The sequence below is a fragment of the Lepeophtheirus salmonis genome, chromosome 9 (genome assembly GCF_016086655.4).
Source record: "Lepeophtheirus salmonis chromosome 9, UVic_Lsal_1.4, whole genome shotgun sequence".
Taxonomy (NCBI): Eukaryota; Metazoa; Arthropoda; class Copepoda; order Siphonostomatoida; family Caligidae; genus Lepeophtheirus; species Lepeophtheirus salmonis.
This window is the reverse complement of record NC_052139.2, coordinates 23,193,180-23,203,927: the sequence shown is the minus strand read 5'-3', so window position 1 is coordinate 23,203,927 and position 10,748 is coordinate 23,193,180. Positions and strand designations below refer to the sequence as shown.

Below are 10,748 nucleotides of genomic sequence, written 5' to 3'. Positions count from 1 at the left end.
TCATACTAGAAAAATACACTTAAAAATAAGTTGAAAGAGCCTATAAGTCACTTTGTATGGTTCTCATACTTGGTTAGATACATTGGAAGTATGAATTCACAGTCCTAGATAAACAACTTACAGAATTCAAGTCCTTTAGATAAATACGTAATGCAGGCTGTTTCGTTTTCTTTGGACAAGAAGGAAGGTTTATGAAGAGACGAATACCATCGTTCTATTGAAATTTCAGATTGCTCCAACTGTACTGAGCTTTACAGTTTTCTTCCCACTCTCCAACAACTCGACCTTCGACTACCTGCCCGAATCCTCTTAGTGGTTTGTGCTCCACAGCCAACCCACTCTTCTTCTGACACATCCTGAATCATAACGAAGTGGAAATCGCTGCTCTTGCCTAGTATTTTGCAAATGCTTGTCCGTCAATCCAAGAGTCTAGTCCAATATGAATAGTCCATCATATCTAATGATATTGTAATTAATAACGGAGAATTAAGTGATTAGCACTCCTTCCATTGGAACCACTGTCGTGTTTGTTTATTTATCTTTTCTCTTATTATATATTATATTGGTGATAGATATTATATCAGTTTAAAATAATCTTGCCATTTTTTCCATTGAACCACTTTTCCTTTTTTTTATCTTGCCATTTTTTCCTTGACATTCCTTCCGTTGCCATTTTTTCCTAAAATCGTTATGCTTATGCTATTAATTATTATTATTTATTACGGGGTATGGCGTCATTATGAGGACCTTGACATCAGAAACAATATTATAATAATGTAGTCTATTTGCTAGTCCACCATTTCTAAAAAATGGGATCACTCAAAATATGGCAAATCGAACTAAAGTCTTTGGAGATGCAATTTCTTTAAATAGGTATTTAAAAAAAATTAAAGATGGAATATTTTTCTGTAATAGAAGCAATGATATTTCTTATGACTATAAATCATGAATAAGTTATAATGGTCGCAAAAAGAGTGTCATTTTTCAGCCTAAAAATGGAAAAATTTTGAGTTCAGAAGAGGATCAGAACCAATTAATTGTACTTTAATAGTCATAAAATACCTTTTTCCATCAGTTTTTTTCATCGTACTTCAATTTGATGATTATCATAATTATGAAAAATATTTCTGAACGATAATAGTCACAAAATACTATAATCTCAAATATTTCTGAAACCTGACGACCCGGAGAAAAAGTGAGATCAGTTTTGGATTTTGCGCTCAAAAATCAATTATATTCTTGGCTTAGTTTAATTGGTGGCAATTTTGATCCTCCCATTGTTCCTCCGTGCAATCAATACGTTTTTAGAGGGGCTGATTGCATCATTTAACATCGTATTTTAGGACATTTAATATTGATAAGTAAACATCACTTAATAATCTCAAATCACTACTGTTCAAAACTACAATTATTTATTGTTATTTAATCTTTTTCACAGCTTTCACAAAAAATATGATTATTTGAAGGTTATTGTTTGTAGCTATAAATGTATAAAACTCCATATTCATAATTAATAGAACTGACAAAGAAAAATTGATTTCTAGTTATTAATATATGTTTATCAGTATTAAATACAAAAATAAAAGATCAATTATAAAATGGCCTTACTAGTTACTACAACTAATTAAATTTAATTAGTTTGCAATTTTCCCTGATTACATTTATGATAATATCTTAAATAATAACTTCATGGAAGATATATATTAAGACTCAGTCATAATGATTTTAATGTCTGTTAATGTCACTCTGGTTCTTGAGTATTTCAACATGATCTCAGGTAGACAATAAAGGAAGAAATTCTCAAAGCTATTCCACAAAACATCCAAAATCCACCATACACATAAAACTAAATGAAGTATACAATTTATATTATATTACATTGTATTACTAAGAATGTCAGTGTTAATTTCGTCAGCTATGACTAAAGGAAACCTATTACTTAACTAATGTATTTTGCATGACGATCACTAGACGAAACGAAAAACAGTATATTGAATGTTTTGTCAGAATAGAACAATTATTTCTTTTCTTCATATGTGACGTGACGAAGAACATATGTGGAGTTTGCAGGAGGGCCGGGCCAGACCCCTCTGACACTGAAGATATATTAATATATGAACACATATATGTACTAAGTATAAAAATAAATAAAAATTCCCCACCCCCTTTCTAGTATAAATTTCAAATTCCGCATATGAAGAAGACAGAACGGAATGTGACAAAAAAGACGAAATTAACACTGATGTATATCTATTACTTGTTTTCTTATAGACAGAGAAAAACCAATATCATCAACAACGATTATCATCAAGATTTTTTTTTCCATAACAGTGTAAAAAAAGTATTAATTCCAAAAACGAGTCCATAACTATCTTTATTGATGTTCTTGGCTACTTCAAAGAAATCAATTGTGATCATCATTTGATATAATGATTGGAATACTCAATATCCGACATAAGCTATCCAAATATGATCGGTATGCCCCATCACTATAAGTCATAAAATGTTCAAAACTGAACAGAAGTGAATAACTCACTCCCCATAAAATGACCAATTTAGCTTGATATAGCCAACAAAAACACAAATAATGAACCCAAGAATGTTGTAAATGCTTCCACTCATCCATTATAAACATTCTTACTCCCCTACGGAGCAATACATTCCTATAGAGGTTGAATATAAATCCCAACTTGAAAATTACCAGCCATTCCAATGGACCACCAAATAGACCACTTCAAAATATATCTATCGTGCTGAAAAATATATTTTAATTCAATATTCGATGACTAAGATAATTTTACTTAACCAAATTCATCTACAACATCTCCTTTGAAATGTTTTAATGTCATTGTCCAATTTCTAGGTTCTCATCATTTCATGTCCGATGAAAGTACAAAGATGTTTGGACCTTATGAAGGCAAAAACTCACAATAGTTGATAGAGACACAGATACAAGGGAAATATAATTAAACCCTCGATATGTTGTGAGATCCATAATTACAAGAAACTGTCCCAGAATACCCCTACAAAATCTGCCTACAAGAAGAGCCACTCTTGTAACAGAAGTAACGATTTGATAATGAGAAGAATCGACTTGAGCATAAATATATGTAAAGTACGCTACTTCCGTAGAGCTTGCAACACCATAGGCAAACTGCATGACTTGCATCCATGCCACTCTTTTAGTATATAAAAGAAGGATCCTGGTTCCTACATATGCTAATAATCAGACTTCTTGAATGAATTTAACTTGATAAATAATTTAAACATCAATTTCGCCGATTATTAGGTAGCATCTTCATGTTACATTTTTGCTTTAAGATAACTTTAATATTAACATATGCTGATGGTAAGAAATTTATCAGGGATGTTAATGTTATATAACTCCTGAATTTCCTTTATCAACAAATTATTTCTTCGAGTCCATAACATAACGTTTGAATATTCATACATGCAATGATAAAATATACAATTTTAGTATTACTTAGTTATTAAGATTATAATAAACGACATACTTACTCTTACAAATAAGGATAATTCCATGGAAAATTTACACTGGATTTTAATATTTCATCCGCTATTTTAACAACTCTAACGTAACTTTATCCAATTTTGAGTTATCAGCCCCTTTTTATGACAAATTTAATCAAAAATCGTCTTATAAGCCTTTACGCTTTGGATTGCAGTTTGTTACTATTTAACTGATGGATGCAGATAATGGGTCATCGACTCATCGGGAAATTATTCAGCTATGCAACTAATTTTTTTTAAACTTAAATGTCTGAAACATCATGTCCCCTGATTTTGATAAAAATGTATCGAAACTACGTAAAATAACTCTAAATAACTCTAAACACAGGATTTGAGTGAAATAATCTGTGATCTGTGGCAAGGTGTTTATATATATTCTCATAAATTATATTGTTAGTATTTATTTTTTTACTAACTAAACCATCATTTGTATCTAACACTGACTTCATAAACTGCATCATAATTGAAGGAGACACCATCTAGGGGGCTTAATGTTTTTTTACTCGATAAATTGGATAATTTTGAATAAATTTGATTATTAATTGTGATACCGTTTTTTTCTACGACACGGATATAAGATTTCTTGACAAATAAGTAATAATAATTTACAACATATTTCAATACATTTTAGGATCACATAAATAATAAAACTAGGCGATAGAGGTTTAAATTTTGTTAAGACAGTAAGATTTTTATTTGTTGAGTCCATTTTTGGCGTCCAATAGTTTCCTAGTATCCTTAACATTAATGAAAGAATAGGGTTCATTGCTATAAAACTAGGCTGTTGAGTCCCCTAAAAACGGCTGTCGTTAACAATGACGGCGCCACATGAAAGTACTCTAAGTAATGCTAGGGAAATTATTATTTCTTTTTGATTCGCAAAAATTTTGGACGTATGTAGGTATATATTGAAGCCAAATAGTAATATTAAGCAGAAGATGAGAAGTGAGAGATTAGTTGAAACTGTCCAGAAATAAATTTCATTCATAGTCATTTGTATGGACCTTTCCTACATAGTAATCGGATATATGAATTCTTATTTCTGCACTTTGATATCCGATCCAAACTCCTTCTAATAATATCTTCAATATCAAGAAATTTAGCTTCTATGTGCTTCACTCGGTGGATCTCATCTACTTTAATGCAAAGATCGTTCAATTTGTATTAAAACCAAGGTCTATGATAGTAACCAATGTTCTCGTTAATCAATTCCATTTTATATAAGTTCCTCTAGATATTCTATAGAATCCTCGTATACTTCTACAGATAAGAACTATGGAGTTCCATAAAACGACAGAATAATGCACTGAAAGACCCAGTGAGGAACAGAAAGTTATCCTCCTCCATCTACAGACCCTTCTTGAAAGTCAACTTTGCTTCGTCTCCTACTCCAAGAAAATTATTTCAACAATAAGAGTCTTACGACTCTCTTTCGTCATTGCAAAAAAAAAAAAAATGATTCTAGACTCGTAAAGATAATGTGCTTCTTTTTTATTTATAGTTTTGTCTGCAATACATACTTTATTGTGCTATAACATATCAATAGTTATTTGGAACTTTTAACACGTCCTTACCTTTATTGTATCACAAAACCTTTCTTCCAGAAAGAAACAGAAAAAAAGCCCAAAATCATCTGGTACTTAGCCAAATAAGTCAATCATACCAATTGCAATTTATCTCTTATATGCTTTCATAGTATTTTATTCGATACGCTATTATAATATTGCTTAATAATAATTTATCTAAAGTGAAGTTGTACATTAGTGATTGTGTTTGATTCTTCATAGAAATAATAAAATGGGCAATATTATATAAACGCCTTAGGATCAACAAGAAATTGTATTCCTGTTCTTTTGAAACGGAGCATTAATGCTTTAAACCAAGTAACAAAACGCGACCTAAGCCTGAGGAAATACAATGGTGCAGCGTTTTGAAACTTTTTTGCAAGGTGTCGCTTTTCGTATAAAGTCAACCCTGTTATTTTTCTTACTGATGTAGTCTGGCATTTTATAAAGAGGATGGTTGATGCCACGAACTTGGGTTGATGTAAAGCTTAAACCAAGTAGCGAAACGATTATGAAAACAATAAAGAAGTGAAAAATGTCTTGGTCTGAATTTACTTTTTTTATCAGCAAGCAACCTTTTTATTTCGAATTTCAGGTAAAAAAAGATCTCCCCAATTTCATAATCATGCATACTTTACTCGTTATTTAGAACCTCCTACTTCCAAAAATAGAGAAATATACTTAGTAGACATGAATCCAATTTCATTAACAATAGACGATGAAACTTCTTATTATGATATAAATTTATATTTTTTTTTTGCATTAGTAACTTTATCATTCGAAAATAGTAATTGTATGTTGTATTACAGATATTTCTCCTGAGTTAAAACATCTAAAAAAACATAAATTATAGTTAAAACATTTTCAAATAGCTATATAGGTCACAGTAATGGTTTTTGAAGACGGAAACTATTTTCAAATATCTTAATTTCATCCATACACAATAGATCATCCAAAATATGATATACCCTTGTGCACACGTTAAGATAATTATGATTATATGAAATCTTGTCTTTAAATATATTTGTATTGTTTATATTTACAAAAACAAGAATTAATATAATCTATTTCGATTCTCTCATTCAGAAGGAAGTTCCTTATCATTTTATAATTAACGATGTTCAATGTCCATCTTAGGCATGGAATTACTGAGTTTGAATTTGACATTGAAATATAAATTATAGTTATCATTATATGAGTAAATTATTTTTTAACCATAACCTAAAAATGTGAAGATCTCCTTATCCTATTAAATCCTCAACTCTACAGATCAATCAGCTTGTTGTATTTATTAACCACTAAAAATCATCTTTTATTTCAGAAGGGTCTTGGAACAATGTTTGTACATCCAATTATTAGGATCTAAAAGCTTCCTAGTAATATGAAAATGATTAATTGCTACAAAGAACAGGGTTGTTTCACTGAGACACAGTGAGTGAAGCACAAGTGAAGGGTCGAAGGGAGCACAACACAATCTATGATTGTGATAAGTTAATAAAATATTTAGATATATTTATTATTATATATCATATCCAGAAATGCATGCAGACTTTCATAGACGTGGTCCACATCTTGATCTAGTTTTTAACTCTAGTACAATCCTCTCCAAGGCCTTGTGATGAAGAAATTGACTGCATATGAATGATAAATATTCTTTCCAACGTACCATAGTAGTAGTATTCCTTGTCTCCTTCAAAATGCTTTGAAACCTACGTTTTGATGTTTGAACAGTTGTAAGTGCATGTGAAGGGGATGAATGATATATTCTAGAAATCTATTACAAGAACCAGCATGATCCTATGAATGATGATGATTTTCGGAACTTTTAGGATTCAATCGAGAGTTTTGTTAGAAGCAGGGGAGAGTAAGTGATCCTGAAGAAGTGAGTTAAGGGCCCGAGCAATTTTCTTATAGTCAATGTTTACGTAGATTTGAATTGTGAAAAGAGAAAGAGAAGAGAAAGGAGGATGATGAAATTGATGATTGTCGATGGATGAAAAGAATTAGGAGCAAGCAGTAATAGACGATGAAAGAGAGGAAGACTTGTATCTCCTAATGTATAAATAATATCAACATATTGGGATTCCATTTCTACTCACTGTTATAGATTTATCACGACGTCATATACAATCCACAAACCCCATAAATCATTCATATCTGTCTCCGACCCATCGCTGATCATCATTCATCCCTCATCTCTAGTGCCGACTGCCCAGTGACATGCCCTCCCTCTACAGCCCTTCATAAAATTATTAACTAGTGGATAAACATAAACAGTATTACGTCTCTAAATATCCTTTTCAAAGTGGGAAAGTGGGAATGAAATGTATAGGAATGAATTTACTGGGAATGAAATTATTAGGTATTCCTTTTTGAACTCAATTCAAATCCAATTTTTCCTTCTGTTCAGATAAAGACAAAAGACCAACATCACGGTCTAAAACAGTTTCAGACACAGAATCAAAATTATTTTTTTCTTTTTCCACGTTGTGCTTCAGGAATTTGATTTATGTACTCAAAGTATCCCTTCAGACTACATATTAAGCATATTATACCAGTAGCTTGTGATACATTTGATCGTATAATGTTTTAATATGCATATATTCATAATAGATCCAGTAAATACTAGATAGTGATGTATGAAATATCCAAGTTAATAAACACAAAATGAAAACAGCAATAGTAGTAAATTAAAATCACCTAAGAAATACATTAAAATTGACAAATGCCAATTTTTTTATTTATTATCTTTGGAGATTGATGAGTTTTAGATCTTATACATCGTATGCAGATTCTTCATGAGACGATTCTCTCCGATGGAAATACATGTATGATGTGAATATCTTCCTATAAATAAAGGAATCTGATAAAACTGATCCAGTAATAATTTCTTTGAGTTCTAAGTTTGTCTTCAGTAGGGGATAAGACAATAAATACATTATGAATGAGAAAATTAATGAATCTGAAAATATAAAAAAACTAAAGACATAATTGTTTTTGATACTCATACAATGAACCTCATTTTTACCACGAAACACTCAACGGTTTAAACATACTTGATACTTCAATTTGAGCTCCTCAAAAAAGAAGTTATGAGTTCTGATTAATCTTCATTAAGGTCCAAGCCAACCTATGATATTTTTCCTCTTATACTCAACAATTCAATTTGTTTCTTCCGAACCTTCAATGAGGATCTTCTAAAAAGTAAAATCTAATCCACATCATTCTAACTCCTCCTAATTATCTTTCGAAGCAATAACTTAACAGTCCCTCTACCGGGCAAAAAAACAAACAAACTGTGCACCATGACATTTTTCAGCTGTTCATCACGTGTGCCCTCGTTTCGTTACTTGGTTTAAAACTAACTTTATTTATTTATAAGCAGACAAATAAACAATAAAAATTTACGCACAATTCAGGGGCTATAACATACATATCATAAAAGAACTAGCTAATAATTATGATGCTAAAAAACACAAAAACTGAATAGATAAACATTAAGAAAGAAAAATCAAAACAAATGATGGCCACAGCATTGTGGAAAATTGAAATTGAAGGTCTGCCTTTATTCACAATAACTTAATAATTTTCGCACTATTATGAAAGTTGTCATGATTGTATCCATCTTTAGATATCCATCGTGTATGACATTGTAACGAAACTCCAGTGGGGGGCAGACTGGTTCTTCAGGGTCATCATTTTGGCAAGCTCCTCGTCTTAACTTGTTTTATTCACCGACTTATAGATTACTGACCTCTTTGGTGACCCTTCAATGAAGCTGTATAAAATTTTCATAGTCGCCATTATATTTCTCAACAGGGTTATATATGAGAGAAGATCCTTGACTACAAGGTTGAGGACATGGGCAATGTAATGGATGCAGACACCCAGAGGGTTATTTCCTTCCAACTGGTGGTGAGTCCTACTTTATGCTGGATATGTTGGAGGAACCGTCCGTGGCAAGAGAGACAGTATGGGCGGGGTTAATGCCAAGATCCTTGACAACTTCGTGCAACCTCTCAAAAAATATTGGCCGTCAGTCTAGGTAACTTTTACAGGCTTTCTTTCTTGATGCCTTCACTCACAGATATCCCAGTGACAGACTAAACTGCTCCGTGTTTGACATATCTGATGTCTCATCAACAATTACAGAGAACCAGAAGTCATTATCACTATAATTATTCCTGACATCTTCATTCATATTGCCACTTTGGATGCTATAATCTCTATACCTCATTTTGGATATCAGCTCAAGTCCACTGGGAAAAACTTGCTCCAGCTGAACTAATTTTTTTGGCCTAGGACTGCAGTTTATCTTTGAGAATCTGATTGCCGTGTGAACGCAAGAAACAAAGCTCCAAGAATTTTTCATTAAATTCGGTCAACTTTTCTCTCTATTCGAAATCACCCCTAAAAGCCAAAGGGAGGAACCCATCAGTTTGGAAAAGATGCCTCATAAAGTTATCCACTTCACGACTTCCTCAGCATGTTGATACTAAGCCTGGCCGAGAAAAAAGTTATCCTTTTTCTTTATGTGAGGAAATTGATCCACTTTTCGATCAACAGTTTGTGTTCTTTTTTGTTTGAATAACTGATTTCCATGCTTTTGAAGTCAAATTTCCCATGGTTGGAAAGGGAAAACTTGCAACAGGAGACTTTGCTGAAGTTTCAACCTCGGCAAATTCTAGCCACCGGAACTTAGAGAACCAGTTTTATTGAAAGTCTCTAGAGTATTTGTCATCTATCTTAAAATAGATCACATTATTTTTAAGCTGATAAGATGTAATTTCTAGCAGTGACGTTTTGCCGTAAAAGAAACCTTATATATTTGGAGTGCAACGTATCCAAAGCCGCTTCCCTATAAGGATTAATCCTATTCTGGGGAACAGCTTTGAAGAATGTCAGTCACCCTGTCTGTCACGTCCGTGACGAGGCAAAACAAATCCGAAATTTTCTATCACAAAAAAATGATATCCTTACCTCAACCCCTGCTGAAGTAGTGGAATATCTCCATTTGGATATGGGTACCGAGACAACATTGGAGGTTTCCTGTAAAGAAAACCCCACGGTAGTGGAAAAAAAAAGATCCTACAACAAAGTGACACAACCAGGAATTCCGGAATGGAATCCTTTTTCAATAAAATACAGAACAACCAATGGAAACTGATGGAGTAAATAGTTAAAAAGGCTGGTTCGTATTGCTTTTATTCATTTCAAAATTAGGTGAAAATAAGAGAATAGCACCAAATGATATGACTTTCGATAATGTAGTCCTTCTCTGGACAAAGGTTTTAGGAGTAAGCCTAATAGATTTGGACTCAGTCAGTTTACTTCTTCCACACAGACCTCTATTCTCTTTCACAGGGATGATCATGAAAGATAAATATTCTCTAAAAAGACTTACCCTGCAATATTGAGCTCACAAATCGTGAGAGAGAATCTTTTACTGCAAAAATAAAATCAAAAACTCTCATAAAAGATATAAATGAGCCTGTATCATTCAAAATAAAAGTACCCAAAGTTAGAGGATTTGGGCACTCATTGACCAAAGACAAAGGCTCTAAGGTATCTATAAAAGAATACAGTGGGTACCTCTTGGGAAAATTTAAAAAGCTTGGGGATATCAATAATACAACAAAGTCATAGCGGAAA

General features: G+C 32.2%; 1 pseudogene; it reads right to left on the bottom strand.

Moving 5' to 3' along the window:
* Positions 1 to 2,307: 2,307 nt before the first annotated feature.
* On the bottom strand, positions 2,308 to 5,537 carry LOC139906276 (thiamine transporter 1 pseudogene; annotated as a pseudogene).
* Between the last annotated feature and the right edge of the window lie 5,211 nt (positions 5,538 to 10,748).